Source organism: Loxodonta africana, chromosome 27 (genome assembly GCF_030014295.1).
Source record: "Loxodonta africana isolate mLoxAfr1 chromosome 27, mLoxAfr1.hap2, whole genome shotgun sequence".
Taxonomy (NCBI): domain Eukaryota; kingdom Metazoa; phylum Chordata; class Mammalia; order Proboscidea; family Elephantidae; genus Loxodonta; species Loxodonta africana.
The window spans coordinates 11,086,427-11,100,123 of NC_087368.1; positions in this window are offsets into that span (position 1 = coordinate 11,086,427).

The following is a 13,697-nucleotide window of genomic DNA, read 5'->3' on the forward strand; positions in this document are numbered from 1 at the left end:
CTGCCTAATCTTTGGCTGAAGGGTGAACCTCAGGAGTGACTTCATTACTGAGCTAAAATGGTGTCCAGGGGCCATACTCTCGGGGTTTCTCCAGTCTGTCAGACCAGTAAGTAAGGTTTTTGTTTTTGTTTTTGTGAGTCAGAGTTTTGTTCTACATTTTTCTCCAGCTCTGTCCAGGATCCTCTATTGTGATCCCTGTCAGAGCAGTCAGTGGTGGTAGCCAGGCAACATCTGGCTGTGCTGGACTCAGTCTAGTGGAGGCTATGGTAGTTGTGATCCATTAGTCCTTTGGACTACTCTTTTCCTTGTGTCGTTGGTTGTCTTTCCCCCTTGCTCCCATTGGGGTGAGATCAGTGGAGTGTCTTAGATGGCCACTCACAAGCTTTTAAGACCCCAGACACTACTCACCAAAGTAGAATGTAGAACATTTTGTTTATAAACTATATTATGCCAGTTGAACTAGACGTTCCCCTAGACCATTGTCCCCAAGGCCCTCAGGCCAGTAATTCGGCCCCTCAGGGAGTTTGGATGTGTATAAGGAGCTTCTGTGACCTTGCCTTCAGCAAGATGTGCTGGCCTTTCTGTATTGCGTACTGTCTTACCCCTCACCAGTTACTACTGATCTATTGTCTATTTAGTGTTTTTCCCTCTCCACCCTTCCCCCTCCCTTGTAACCATCAAAGATTTTTTCTTACTGTGTGTAAACCTTTTTGTGAGTTTTTATAGTAGTGGTCTCATACAATATTTGTCCTTCTGTGATTGACTTAATTCACTCAACATAATGCCCTTCAGATTCATCCATGTTGTGAGATGCTTCACAGATTCATCATTGTTCTTTATCGTTGCGTAGTACTCCATTGTGTGTATGTACCAGAGTTTGTTTATCCATTCATCTGTTGATGGGAACCCTAGGTTTTTCCATTTTTTGCTATTGTGAACAGTGCTGCAATGAACATAGGTGTGCAGATGTCTATTCGTGTGGCAGGTCTTATTTCTCTTGGGTATATTTCTAAGGGGTGGATTGCTAGATTATACGTTTCTATTTCCAGCTTTTTAAGAAAGTGCCATATCATTTTCCAAAGTGGTTGTACCATTTTGCATCCCCACCAGAACTGTATAAGAGTTCCAACCTCCCCACAGTCTCTCCAACATTTGTTATCTTCTGGTTTTTTGGTTCGTGCCAGTAATGCCGTGGTAAGATGGTATCTCACTGTGGTTTCGATTTGCATTTCTCTAACTGCTAGTGGTCTCAAGCATTTCCCCATGTATCTTCTTTGCTGAAGTGTCTATTCATATCTGTTGCCCATTTTTTAATTGGATTATTTGTGTTTTTGTTGTAGAGGTGTTGGATTTTCTTGTAGATTTTAGAGATTAGAACTTTGTCAGATTTATCATAGTCAAAAATGTTTTCCCAGTCAGTAGGTTCTCTTTTTACTCTTTAGGTGAAGTCTTTTGATGAGCATAAGTGTTTAATTTTTAGAAGATCCCACTTATCTAGCTTTTCTTCTGGAGTTTGTGTGTCATTAATTATGGTTTGTATCCTGTTAATGCTGTGTATTAGGGCCTCTAGCATTGATCCTATTTTTTTTTTTTTCTATGATCTTTATAGCTCTTGGTTTTATATTTAGGACTTCGATCCATTTTGAATTTGTTTTTGTGTATGGTGTGAGGTTGTTCCATTGGTTAATTTATCTGTCGTTGTAGCTGTTTTGATTACCATGGCTGTATAGTAGGTTCTGAGGTCAGGTAGTGCACACCCTCCTACTTTATTCTTCTTTTTCAATAGTGCTTTACTTATTCAGGGACTCTTCCCTTTCTATATACAGTTAATGATTAGTTTTTCCATCTCTTTAAAGAATGATGTTGGTATTTGGATCAGGACAGCGTTGTATTTGTAGAATTCTTTGGGTAGAATTGACATTTTTACAATGTTAAATCTACCAATCCATAAACATGTTACGTTTTTCAATTTATATAAGTCTTTTTTGTTTCTTACAGTAGAGTTTTGTAGTTTTCTTTGTATAGGTCTTTTACATCCCTGGTTAGATTTATTCCTACTTTTTTTTTTTTTTAGGGGCTATTATAAATGGTATCAATTTTCTGATTTCCTTTTTGGGTTTCTCTTTATTGGTATATAGAAATTCAACTGACTTCTGTATTTTCATCTTGTATTCTGCTACTCTGCTGAATCTTTCTGTTAGTTCCAGTAGTTTTCTCCTGGAATCTTTTGGGTCTTCTATGTATAGTATCATCATCCACAAATTAGGACAGTTTCACTTCTTCCTTACCAATTTGGATGCCCTTTTTTCTTTTTCTTGCCTCATTGCTCTAGCTAGGACTTCCAACTCAATGTTAAATAGGAGTGGTGATAAAGGGCATCCTTGTCTTGTTCCTCTTCTCAAGGGGAATGTTTTCAGCCTTTCTCCATTAAGAATGATGTTGGCTGTTGGTTCTGTATAGATGCCCTTTATTATGTTGAGGAATTTCCCTTCTATAACTATTTTATTGGGAGTTTTTATCAGGAATGGGTGTTGAACTTTTTCAAATGCCTTTTCTGCATTGACTGAAACTATCATGTGATTCTTTTCTTTCCTTTAGATTATGTTGATTGATTTTCTAATGTTGAACCATCCTTGCATACCTGGTATGAATCCTACTCGGTCACCATGTATTATTTTTTTGATATTGTGAGGAATTCTATTGGCTAGAATTCTGTTGAGAATTTTTGCTTCTATATTCATGAGAGACATTGGTCTGTGATTTTCATTTTTTTGTGTGTGTGTGTGGTGTCTTGGCCTGGTTTGGGTATCAGGATTATGCTGGCTTTATAGAATGAATTCAGAAGTATCACTTCCTTTTCCATGTTCTGAAATAGTTTGAGCAGTACTAGTGTAAACTCTTCTCTGAATGTTTGGTAGAATTCTCCAGAGAAGCCCTCTGGGCCAGGGCTTTTTTGTTGGGAGTTTTTTAAACACTTTTTCAGTCTCTTCTCTTGTTATGGATCTGTTCAGATTTTCAGCTTCAGTTTGTGTTAGTTTGGATAGGTAGTGCCTTTCTAGAAATTTGTCCATTTTGTCTAGGTTTTCAAATTTGTTGGAGTATAGTTTTTCATAGTACTCTATTATGATCCTTTTTATTTCAGTAGGGTCTGTTGCAATGTCCCCCATCTCATTTCTTATTTGGGTTATTTTTGTCGTCTTCTGTTTTTCTTTTGTCATTTTGGCCAGTGGTTTGTCAAGTTTGCCAATTTTTTCAAAGAACCAACTTTTGGTTTTGTTGATTCATTGTTTTGCTATTCTCTATTTCATTTATTTCTGCTCTGATCTTTATAATTTCCTTTCTTCTGGTGGCTATGAGCTTCTTCTGCTGTTATTTTTCTATTTGTTCAAATTGTGTAGCTAATGTCTTGATTTTGCCCCTTTCTCCTTTTTTGATGTGTGCATCTATTGTTATAAATTGACCTCTGAGCACTGCCTTTGCTGTGTTCCAAAGGTTTTTAGTATGATGTGCTTTCATTCTTATTTGACTCTAGGAATTTTTTATTCCAGCTTTGATTTCTTCTATTACTCAGTGGTTTTTAAGCAGGGTGTTATTTAGTTTCCATGCATTAATTTTTTTTCCCTTGCTCTTCCTGCTATGAATTTCTACTTTGATGACATTGTGATCAGAGAAGATACTTTGTATTACCTCAATGTTTTGGATTTTGTTGAAGGTTGCTTTGTGGCTTAAGATGTGGTCTATTCTGGAGAATGTTCCATGTGCATTGGAAAAGAACGTGTACTTTGGTCCTGTTGGGTAGAGTGTTCTGTATATAACTATGAAGTCAAGTTGGTTGATCATGGCCTTTAGACCTTCTGTATCTTTGCTGAGTTTCTTTCTAGGTGTTCTGTTCTTTACCGAGAGTGATGTGTTGAAGTATCCTACTATTATTGTGGGGCTATCAATTTCTCTTTTTGGTGTTGTTAGAGTTTGTTTTATGTATTTTGGAGCCCTGTCATTGGGACCATAGATATTTATTATGGTTATGTTTTCATGGTGGATTGTCCCTTTAATCATTTATATAATGTCCTTTGTTTTTTATGGTGGATTTTGTTTTAAAGTCTACTTTATCTGAAATTAATATTGCCACTCCTGCTATTTTTGGTAACAGTTTGCTTGATGTATTTTTCTCCATCCTTTGATTTTTAATAAATTTATGTCTTTGTTTCTGATGCGTGTCTCTTGTAGACAGCATATTGATGTATCCTATTTTTTTTATCCATTCTGTCACTCTCTGTCTCTTTATCAGTACATTTAAGCCATTTATGTTCAGTGTGATTATTAATCCCAAAATAAGCACGAGTTTATTGCTGTCATTTTGTAGTGCTTTTTTTGTGGTGCTTACATTTTCTTTTTTACTCTTACTCTTCTGTGCTGAATTCCTTTTGTTTGTGCTTTTTTTTTTTTTTTTTTTTGGAGATTTTGTGCTTACTTTATGTTTTCCTCTTTATTTTGATGCGTAGGTTTGTTAACTTTATTTGTGGTTACCTTGAAATTTACCCCTATCTTCGTAAGTTTAAACCAGTCTTTTATTACTTGATAATGCCTTGATTTCCTCTCCATCTGAACGTTCTATACCGACACTGTTTATTCCGTCTTGTATTGTTCCGATGTTATTGTCATTTACAGATATGCCTGTCTGACTCCTTGTTATAAATTTTTTAGTTTTGTTTTATCCTTGAGAGTTCATTATCTAGGTTGGTATCTGGCTGATGCTGCCCTATGTGCTAGATTCAGGTTGTTGTCTGATGTTGCTGGTTCTCTAACTGAAGGACTCCCTTTGGTAATTCTTGTATGTTTGATTTGGTTTTTACATGTTCCCTTAATTTCTGTTCGTCTGGAAACGTATAATTTCGCCATTACATTTGAGTGAGAGTTTTGTAGGATATATTATCCTTGGTTGGCAGTTTTTTTTTTTCTTTCAAGATTTTCTATATGTCATCCCGTTGCCTTCTTGCCTGCATGGTTTCTGCTAAGTAATTAGAGTTTACTCTTCTCGTTCCCCATTGCATGTGATTTTGTTTTTCTCGAACTGCTCTCAGCGTTCTTTCTTTGTCTTTGGTTTTAGTGAGTGTGATTACGATAAATCTTGGTGTTTTTCTTTTGGGGTCTATTCTATATGGCATTCGTTGAGCTTCTTTGGTGGTCAGCTTTTCATCTTTCATGACATCAGGGAAGTTATCTGTCAGTAAATCTTCAATGATCCTCTCTATGTTTTCTGTTTATTCCCCCTGTTCTGAAACTCCAATCACACTAAATTTCTGCCATTGATTGTATCCCACATTGTTCTGACGATTTCTTTATTTTTCCTCATTCTTTTCTCTGATTTTTCCTCAAACAAAGTGGTATCCAACGATTTGTCTTCAATTTTGCTGATCTTCTCTTCCATTGTTTCAAATTTACTCCTAAAACCATCTATTGCACTGTCCATTTCTGAAATCTTGTTATCTTTTTTATTCGTAATTGTCATTTTTGTATGATTTCTGGTTGTTTATTTATTTTGACATTTTATTCCTGTATTGTTTTCCTGAATTCTTCCATTGTTTTGGCTGTCTTTTCCATGATTTGGCTATTTTTCCTTCGTTTTGTCTGCATTTTCCTTCATCTGTTGGAAAGCCCTGAATATCAGAGTTTTGAGCCCCCTATCAGATAATTCCAGTGTCTTTTCCTCTAGCAGAGGGTCATCTGGTGTTTTATTCTGGTTGCTTTCTGGAGCCATCTTCACCTTTTTTTTTTTTTTTTTAATATGTTTTGATATTGTCTTCTGTCTCTGGCACATTCAGGAATTATTTTCTTCATTTATGGATTGTAAATTTGATTCTTTCATCCTGTTTTTTTTATTTTATTTGGTTATGTCTGGTCAGGAGAACTGGGTGTACTTTGTTGCTTGCTCACCTGTGGTCATGATACTTCTCACCATATTGTCAAGGTGGGCAGGACAAGTCACTCAGCTATGGTGCAGCAGGACAGGTCCAGCTGTAGTGGAAGGGCAGGGATGGGTAGTTTACATCATGGAATGGGGTCAATGGGGCGGAGTTAGGAGGCAGTGCAGCACGGGTCCAGGGCACTACATCAGTACTGCTTGGAGGCATGGCACTGGGTGCACACTGCAGATAGGCAGGAGGGAAAGGAGAGGATGTGATGCGCAGAGCTAAGTGGGTGGGTGAAAGAAAAAAGATAGAAACAAAACAAAAATAAAAAGAGAAAAAAGTAAATAAAATTGCAGCACAGTAGGATTTGATGGGTGGAGGCAGGGAAGACCCAGCAAGGCTGTGTGCTAGTGGCTCTCTAGCTGAGCGGTGTGGCTCTGCCTTTCGAGGAGCAGAATGGGTGGCTTATGAGGCAAGGTCAATGGTAGAAAGGAAAGAGAGAAGAAACCAACAATCAAACAAATAAAATAAATAATTAAAAATAAAAACAACAAGAAGAAAAATATGGTGGCAGTAGAGCCAGCCAGTGGGGCGGGGCAGGATTGAGGTGGCAGTGAGCTGATGTCTTTCTCACTGGGTGGCACGGCATGGTTTGTCAGGAAGGTGCAGAGGCTGCACAGGACCTAGATGGGAGGGAAAAATAAAAGGAAAAGGGGAAAGATAAAGAAAAAAAAATATGGCACTGAGGGAGCTGGCCTGTGGGGTGGCGCAGACCCAGGGAGGCTGTGTGCCAGAGGGTCTCCAGCCGAGTGGTACAGCATAGCCTGCCAAGAAGTTAGAGGTGGTGCATGGGGCTGGGTGGTTGGGAGAAATGAAAGGAAGGAAAAGATAGAGCAAGAAAAAACAACAACAAAAAGAAAAAAACTAAGAAACAAACAATAAAATGATGTTGAGGGAGCCAGTGAGTGATGGCAGCTCAGTCCTGGGGAGGCCACATGCAGTAATCTCCAACTGAGCTGTGCAGCATGGCCCTTCCAGAAGGGGCAGGGATGGTGCACAGAACTGGTGTGCAGGAAAAAGGAAAGGAAGGAAAGAAGAGAGAGAGAAGAAACAGAAAAAAAGAACAAAGCAAACAAACCAAAAAAATCACAGTCTATCAAGGAAGAGAGAGGATGGCACACAAGGGGACAGCTGGGCAGAAGAAAGGAAAGGAAGGAAGAGAGAGAGAAAGAAGCAACAAAAAAAAGCCAAAAAAAAGAAAAAAAGAAAAAAAATACAAAAAAAAAAACAAAAAACGAAACAAGAAAATGGCACTGAAGGGGCCAGCTGGTGGGGTGGGTTGGACCCCAGTGGCAGTGAGTTAGTGTTTCTCTGGCAGAGCAACCATGGCCCCTTGGAAAGTGGTGGTGGCCAAGTAGAGAGGAGACAGATGGGGGGGTAGCAAGATGTGTATCCCTGGTTACCGGGTGCCATGTCTCCTGCTGGGAGCTCCGCGGTGTTGCCTTCTCCTACTCCTTGTCCACAGTCATTGGTGGCTGAGGTTTAAGATGGCAAATCCAGGCAACTGTGAGCTTGTATCTCTCCAGCTGAGCGACCATGGCCCGTTGACAGCGGCAGAGGCTTTGTACAGGGAAAAAGAATGGGGAATGGGAAACCAAGTATCCTTGGTTACTGGGTGCTCTGTCTCCTGTTGGGAGCTCCATGAAGTTGCCTTCTCGTACTCCCTGTCTGCCTTCTTTGGTGGTTGTGGTCCAAGATGGCATATCCTGCCACATTAGCTAGTAGGGGACCTCCATTCCGTAGCTCTTCTCGGTTTCTTTTCTCTTGTCAGTTTCTTAGTCTGTTCAGTGCTTGATTGAGTTCTTTGTTCCTTCTTTTGGTACTTATGGTTCCAGGATTGACATTTGTATCTGTTTTACTTAGTTCTTCAGGGCTTTGCTGCAGAGGGACGGCATGGTGCTCTGTCTACAGCACCATGTTTGCTCTGCCTCCCCAAAACCAAGAGGTATTTCTCCAGTTCCCAAATGTTTTACTCTAAGTTTTCTTAAAATTGCCTGATTCAGAGGGTCACTACTAAAAAGGCTTCAAGGTTAGCACTATAAATTTAATTAAAAATACACTATTTTGAAACGAAGAGACAACCAATCTATTTTTAAATACCCGTTAGTGCTTCTAATAGATTTCAGTGAAGCTTGGGATATAGACCAGCATTGTCCAATAGAAACATGATGCAAGCCATATATGCAATTTAAATATTTCCTATAGCCACCATAAAAATGTACAAGAGACAGGTGAAATTAATTTTAATAATGAATTTTATGTAACCCAAATATATTCAAAAGTTATTATTTCACCATGTGATGAGTATAAAAAATTATTAATGAGATTGTATACATTCTTGTTTTTATAACAAGTCTTTGAAATTTGTTGCATATTTTAAACATACAACACATTTCGATTCAGATGTTAAATTTTCATTAGAAATACTTGATCTGTATTTAGCTTTCATAAAATATACAGTTAAAAAGTATAGACTCACATCCCCAAGTTGTTAAAAAGATTCTTAAAAGTCTTCCAATGACTTCATCAATTTTTTAATTTATATTGTTGTTGTTAGTTGCCATCCAGTCAATTCTGACTCATGATGACCCCGTGTGCATCAGAATAAAACTACTTCATAGGGTTTTCAAGACCGTTACCTCTCAAAGCAGATTGCCAGGCCTGTCTTTTGCAGTACCTCCCGGTAGTTTCAAACTCCCAACATTTCAGCTAGTAGCTCTTAACTATTTGTGCTACTCAAGGATTCCAAATTTCTATTGATGAAAAATTCACTTTCTCAGTTGCAATTGATATCTGTCAAGGGCTTAGTAGTCACAAGCAGCCAGTGGCTATTGTACTAGATAGAAAGATAGAGGTCTTATAACTGTGTGACTTTTCTCAGTAAGAGCTATAGCTCACAGAACCACTAATTACTTTAATATTTCTCATGTCTTATTTATATTCCTTTTGGAAAAAAAGAATCTGTACTGACTTTCTTAAAAGCATTTCCCCTCCCTCCCAACAAGAAAAATCATTCAATAATCATTTGCATTCATTCTGGTCAAAATGGCACCTGGTGATCCAGTAGACAGAGTACTAAACTCTTCTTAAAAACTTGAATAGATGGATACTAAAATAAGATTTTTGTGTATAATATGTTCCTTTATGAAAAGGGAATGAACTCTTTTAGAAGCCTATTCTGAGGGACGTGGAAAAATCCAGTGAACTGTTTTCATAGCACCAGCTGGTTCTTTGGAGCTGAAGGAAATGACACCTCCCAGGAGTGAGCGTTTATTTCACTCTCAGTCAGAAATGCAGTCACCCTGCCCCCCTAAGAGCACAGGCTACCTGTTAAACAATATTGTTGGTAATTAGGGTGACAAATAACAACAAGTAATAAGGACACGAATCCTCACCCCTATGGCTCTTCTCTAATCTTTATTTAATTTGCCTATGTGTTTTTGGTACTAATGAGATTAAAAAAAGAAAGAAAAGAAAAGAAAAAACTCTATTTCAAGTTCAAGCTCACTTCCCTGTCATATGAGAGTGTGGCACTTTATGATAGTCCATAATGCTAAAAGTAATATTGATAGCTTCTATTTTATATTGAGAATTTCTGTTTTGGGGTGCTTAATATGACCAGACACTATTATAAGCTTTTTAAAATATATTAAAGTATTTAACATTCACAACTATTGGATGAGGTAGAGGTTAAATAACTTGCTCAAAGCCATAGAGCTATGATCTTCATATATATATTATTTTAGGTGGGGAATTTGTCATTGAATACAATATTTATTTCTAAATGATTTTACTCCATACCTCCCTTCCTCATTCTCTACCTTCCCTCCCCTCTTTCACTATTCAATCCATCACAGTCTGGTCTTTGCTACCCAAAATTGCTCTTACTGAGGTGACTGGTAACGTCCCAGGAGCCCCAGTGGCACAGTGGTTAAGAGCTCAGGCTGCTAACCAAAAGGTCAGCAGTTCAAACCCACCAGCCGCTCCTTGGAAACCCTATCGGGTAGTTCAGTTCTGTTCTATAGGGTTCCTACGAGTAGGAATCGACTCGACAGAAACAGGTTTGGTTTTTCTGATGGACGGGTCCTTCATGGAGACCCCAGGTGTTACAGAGTAGAACTGCTCCATAGGGTTTTCTTGGCTACAATCTTTATGCAAGCAGATTGTCAGGCCTTTCTTCCATGGTACCTTTGGGTGGGTGGGTTTGAACTGCCAACGTTTAGGTTAGTAGTTGAGTTCTAATCATTTGTGCCACCCATGGGGTCACCATGAGTCAGAATCGACTTGATGGCAACAGGTTTGGTTTTTGTTTCTGTTTTTTTTTTTTTTTTTAAAACTGGTCCCTAGGTCTCTGGGTGGCACAAGTTGTTTGAGCTCAGCTACTAACCAAAGGATTGGTGGTTTGAATCCAGCCAGTGACACTATGGAAGAAAGACCTAGGAGTCTATTTTCATAAGATTACAGTCGTTGAAAACCTACTGGAGCAAAATTCTACTCTGACAAACTTGGGATCACCATGAGTTGGAAATGACTCGATGGCAACAGGTTAATTGGCCCCTGGCCCCCAGTCATGCTACCTCCTGTATCCAGTTCCATCTTAACTCTCCAGCCTCATCTCTAGTCTCTTATTCACTCACACTCTATGCATCTATTGTACTGTAAATTAAAAAAAAATTTTGTTTAAATATTCCAAGCCCTCTCTTTCCTTTGGACCTTCAAATATGCCATTTCATTTACCTGGAAGACTCTTTCTTAATTTTTTCTTTCTACTCATCTGCACCCAGGCACAGGAACAGCACCTATATGTAAAGACTTAGAGCAGTGCCTGATATACAGTAAGTGCTATTGGAATCAACTTGACAGCAATGGGTTTGTTTTATTTTGTTATGTCCTTATTAACTTTTATCATCATCATTATTATTTTCAGAGATCTTCATATGTGAGTCCATAATTCTTTTCACAGGCTGCACAATTTGTTTAACCAGTCATCTACTGGGGGCATTTATTTCCACTCTTCTGCTATTATAAACTATAATTGTACATATATCATTTCAAGTGTGTCTTGGATTAGTCCCCTGGAAACAGGCTCTGAGCTGGAGAGTTTTGGTCAAAAGCTTAATTGGGGGTGCTCTTAAAAGACGCACCTCTACAGGAGTGAGGAAGGCAGGACTGGGCAGAGAGAGTTGACCCACGATGTGGTTACAGCTGAGACCTCATGTGACCCACAAAGAGTTCTGGAGCTGGGAGAGCTCTTCAGGTTGTCCCAATTTGAGACAAGGGGCTGAGCTTTTATATCCCAGCGTCTGCCAGTCCTTGGCCATGGAGTACACGCTAGTGAGCAGTATAACCTTGGGCAATTTCCAATGAGGAACACAGCTATGCCAGCAGCCAAGATTCCTTGCAGCTTAGAGATAGTTGCATTGGCTCTAAAGAAGGAATTTGGGACCAACACCACAGTATTCAATATAGCTGTGGTTCTCAAACTTTGGCAGGCATTAGAATCACCTGTGCATCCCACTAAGCCCAATGGACATGCATTGCCATTTCTTTTTTTTTTTTCTTTCCTGTGTGAGAAGGGAAAGGCTTCATGATATAGAGGAATTTTGGAACTTGTCTCAGGCAGGTGTGCTTGTGAAAGCAATGTTTCTTGGTTTCATTTTTCTCTGCCTTACATGAGATCTTGTGTGAGGCTGGGGGGTTTGAACTTTTCTGTCTCTCTCTTCTGTAAAATAAGCACTTTGACAGTGGCCCTCATCTTTCAAGACCTCTCTGTGACTTTAGACATGGTTGACCACTTTCTTCTAGTAACACTTTCTTTCCCTGGCTTCCATGATACCCAACTCTCCTGGGTTTCCCTTCTACTCTTCTGATGACTTCTTGGTCTCTTTGGCAGTCCTCAAGACTCATTCCTATGTCTTCTTCTCTTCTCACTCTGTACTCTCTCCTTCACCTTTTTTACTCACGCCCTTGGATGTATTTCTATCCATGCTTCTCAGAAATTGGTATCTCCAGCCTAGTCCTCTCTTCTGAGCTCCAGACTTAAATATCCTATTGCCTCTTTAAATCTGCAGTTAGCTATTTCAAAGAGATCTCAACCTGAAAGTGCTCAAAATTAAATTCATGGTATTTCCACCTAAACTTTGTTTTCTCTCTGTGCTCCTTACCTCTCCAAATGACACCACTGTCCATCTAGTTGCAAAAATCAGAAAGTCAGATTCACCTCCTCTCCCTCATCCTCCAAATACAATAAATCACCAAGGCTTATTAACCTAATGTCCTCAATGATTCTTTAATCCTTTCTCTTCTTTCTCCATATCAAACACTAGTACCCAACCCAAGCTATCTTTCTATTTTGCCTATTACCTCTACAGTAGTCTCCTAATAGTTTCCTCTATCTGCTCCTGTCTCCTCACAATCTATGCTCCATGCTGCAGTGGGAGCTGCAAATTTTCAAAAAAAATTGGAGTAAAGCCCAAATTCCTTAATTTTGTCCTGAGACCTGGCCTGATCTTGTTCTCGACCACCTCCATCTTATCTTTAACATTACCGTTACCATTACAATGGTCTTCTTTCTGTATCTCAATACTCTAAGTGTCCTCTTACCTTATGACTTTTACACTTGCTCATTCCCTCTACCAGAGTCCCTGGGTGGTGCAAATGGTTAGGCACTTGTCTATTAACCAAAAGGTTGATGGTTTGAGTTCACATAGAGGCACATCGAAAGAAAGACCTGAAAATCTACTTCCAAAAGATCATAGTCCTTGAAAACCTTGTGGAATACAGCTCTACTCTGAAACACATGGGATGACTACGAGTAAGCAATTCAGTGGCAACTGGGTACTGGTATTCCCTGTGCCTGAACACTCTCCAGGTATTCAGATGGTGGAGTCCTTCTCATTATTCAGGTTTCAGCTCAAACAACACTTCTTTAGAGAGTTTTTCCATGACATTCCATTTAAAGGAACAACATATCCCAGTCACTCTTTGCCCCATGACTCTGTTTAATTTTGTTCATAATATTCATCACTATATGAAATAATTTATACGTTTATTTGCTTGTTTGTTTATTTTCTGCCTCCTACCACTACAATGTAAGTTCCGTGAGAGAGGGACTTTATTTTACTCATCATTATATCCCCAAAGTGTTGGCACATAGTAGGCACTCAATAAATATTTGTTGAATAAATAGTTTGTTCTTTGCGACAAGCTTCTTGAGAGTAGGGATATGTTTTACTTAATTGTTATCCTAGATTCTAGAGATCCTTAATATTTCAGTAGATGCTCAGTAAATGTATATACAATTAAAACTAAAATAAGCAGGTTGTAGGGGATTTGGCAATGTGCCATCAAACCCTGTGACAAGAATTGCTAATTGGTTTAAACTTGGTAATTGAATCCCTTGATTTTTAGCAGGCACATGGCTGCTCAGCCAGAGACTACATTTCTCAGCTTCCTTTGTAGCTAGATGTAGCCACATGGCTCTGCTCTGGCAATTAGATCTGAGCTGTATCTTTAAAAGGAAACCGATTGAACTGTATTCTTTTTGGCTGAAATGCCAACATGGTGCTCATGAGTAGCTTCAACTGTACAGAGGAGGGAGTGCGGTAGATCGCAATGGCCAAACTTCCTCCTATCTCTATGTGCATGCCCCTTGGCAATGTGATCTCTCTGCTCCTCATATCAAAAGGTGAAGTCTCTTTCTCTACCTCCTTAACTCTCTTTGATCAA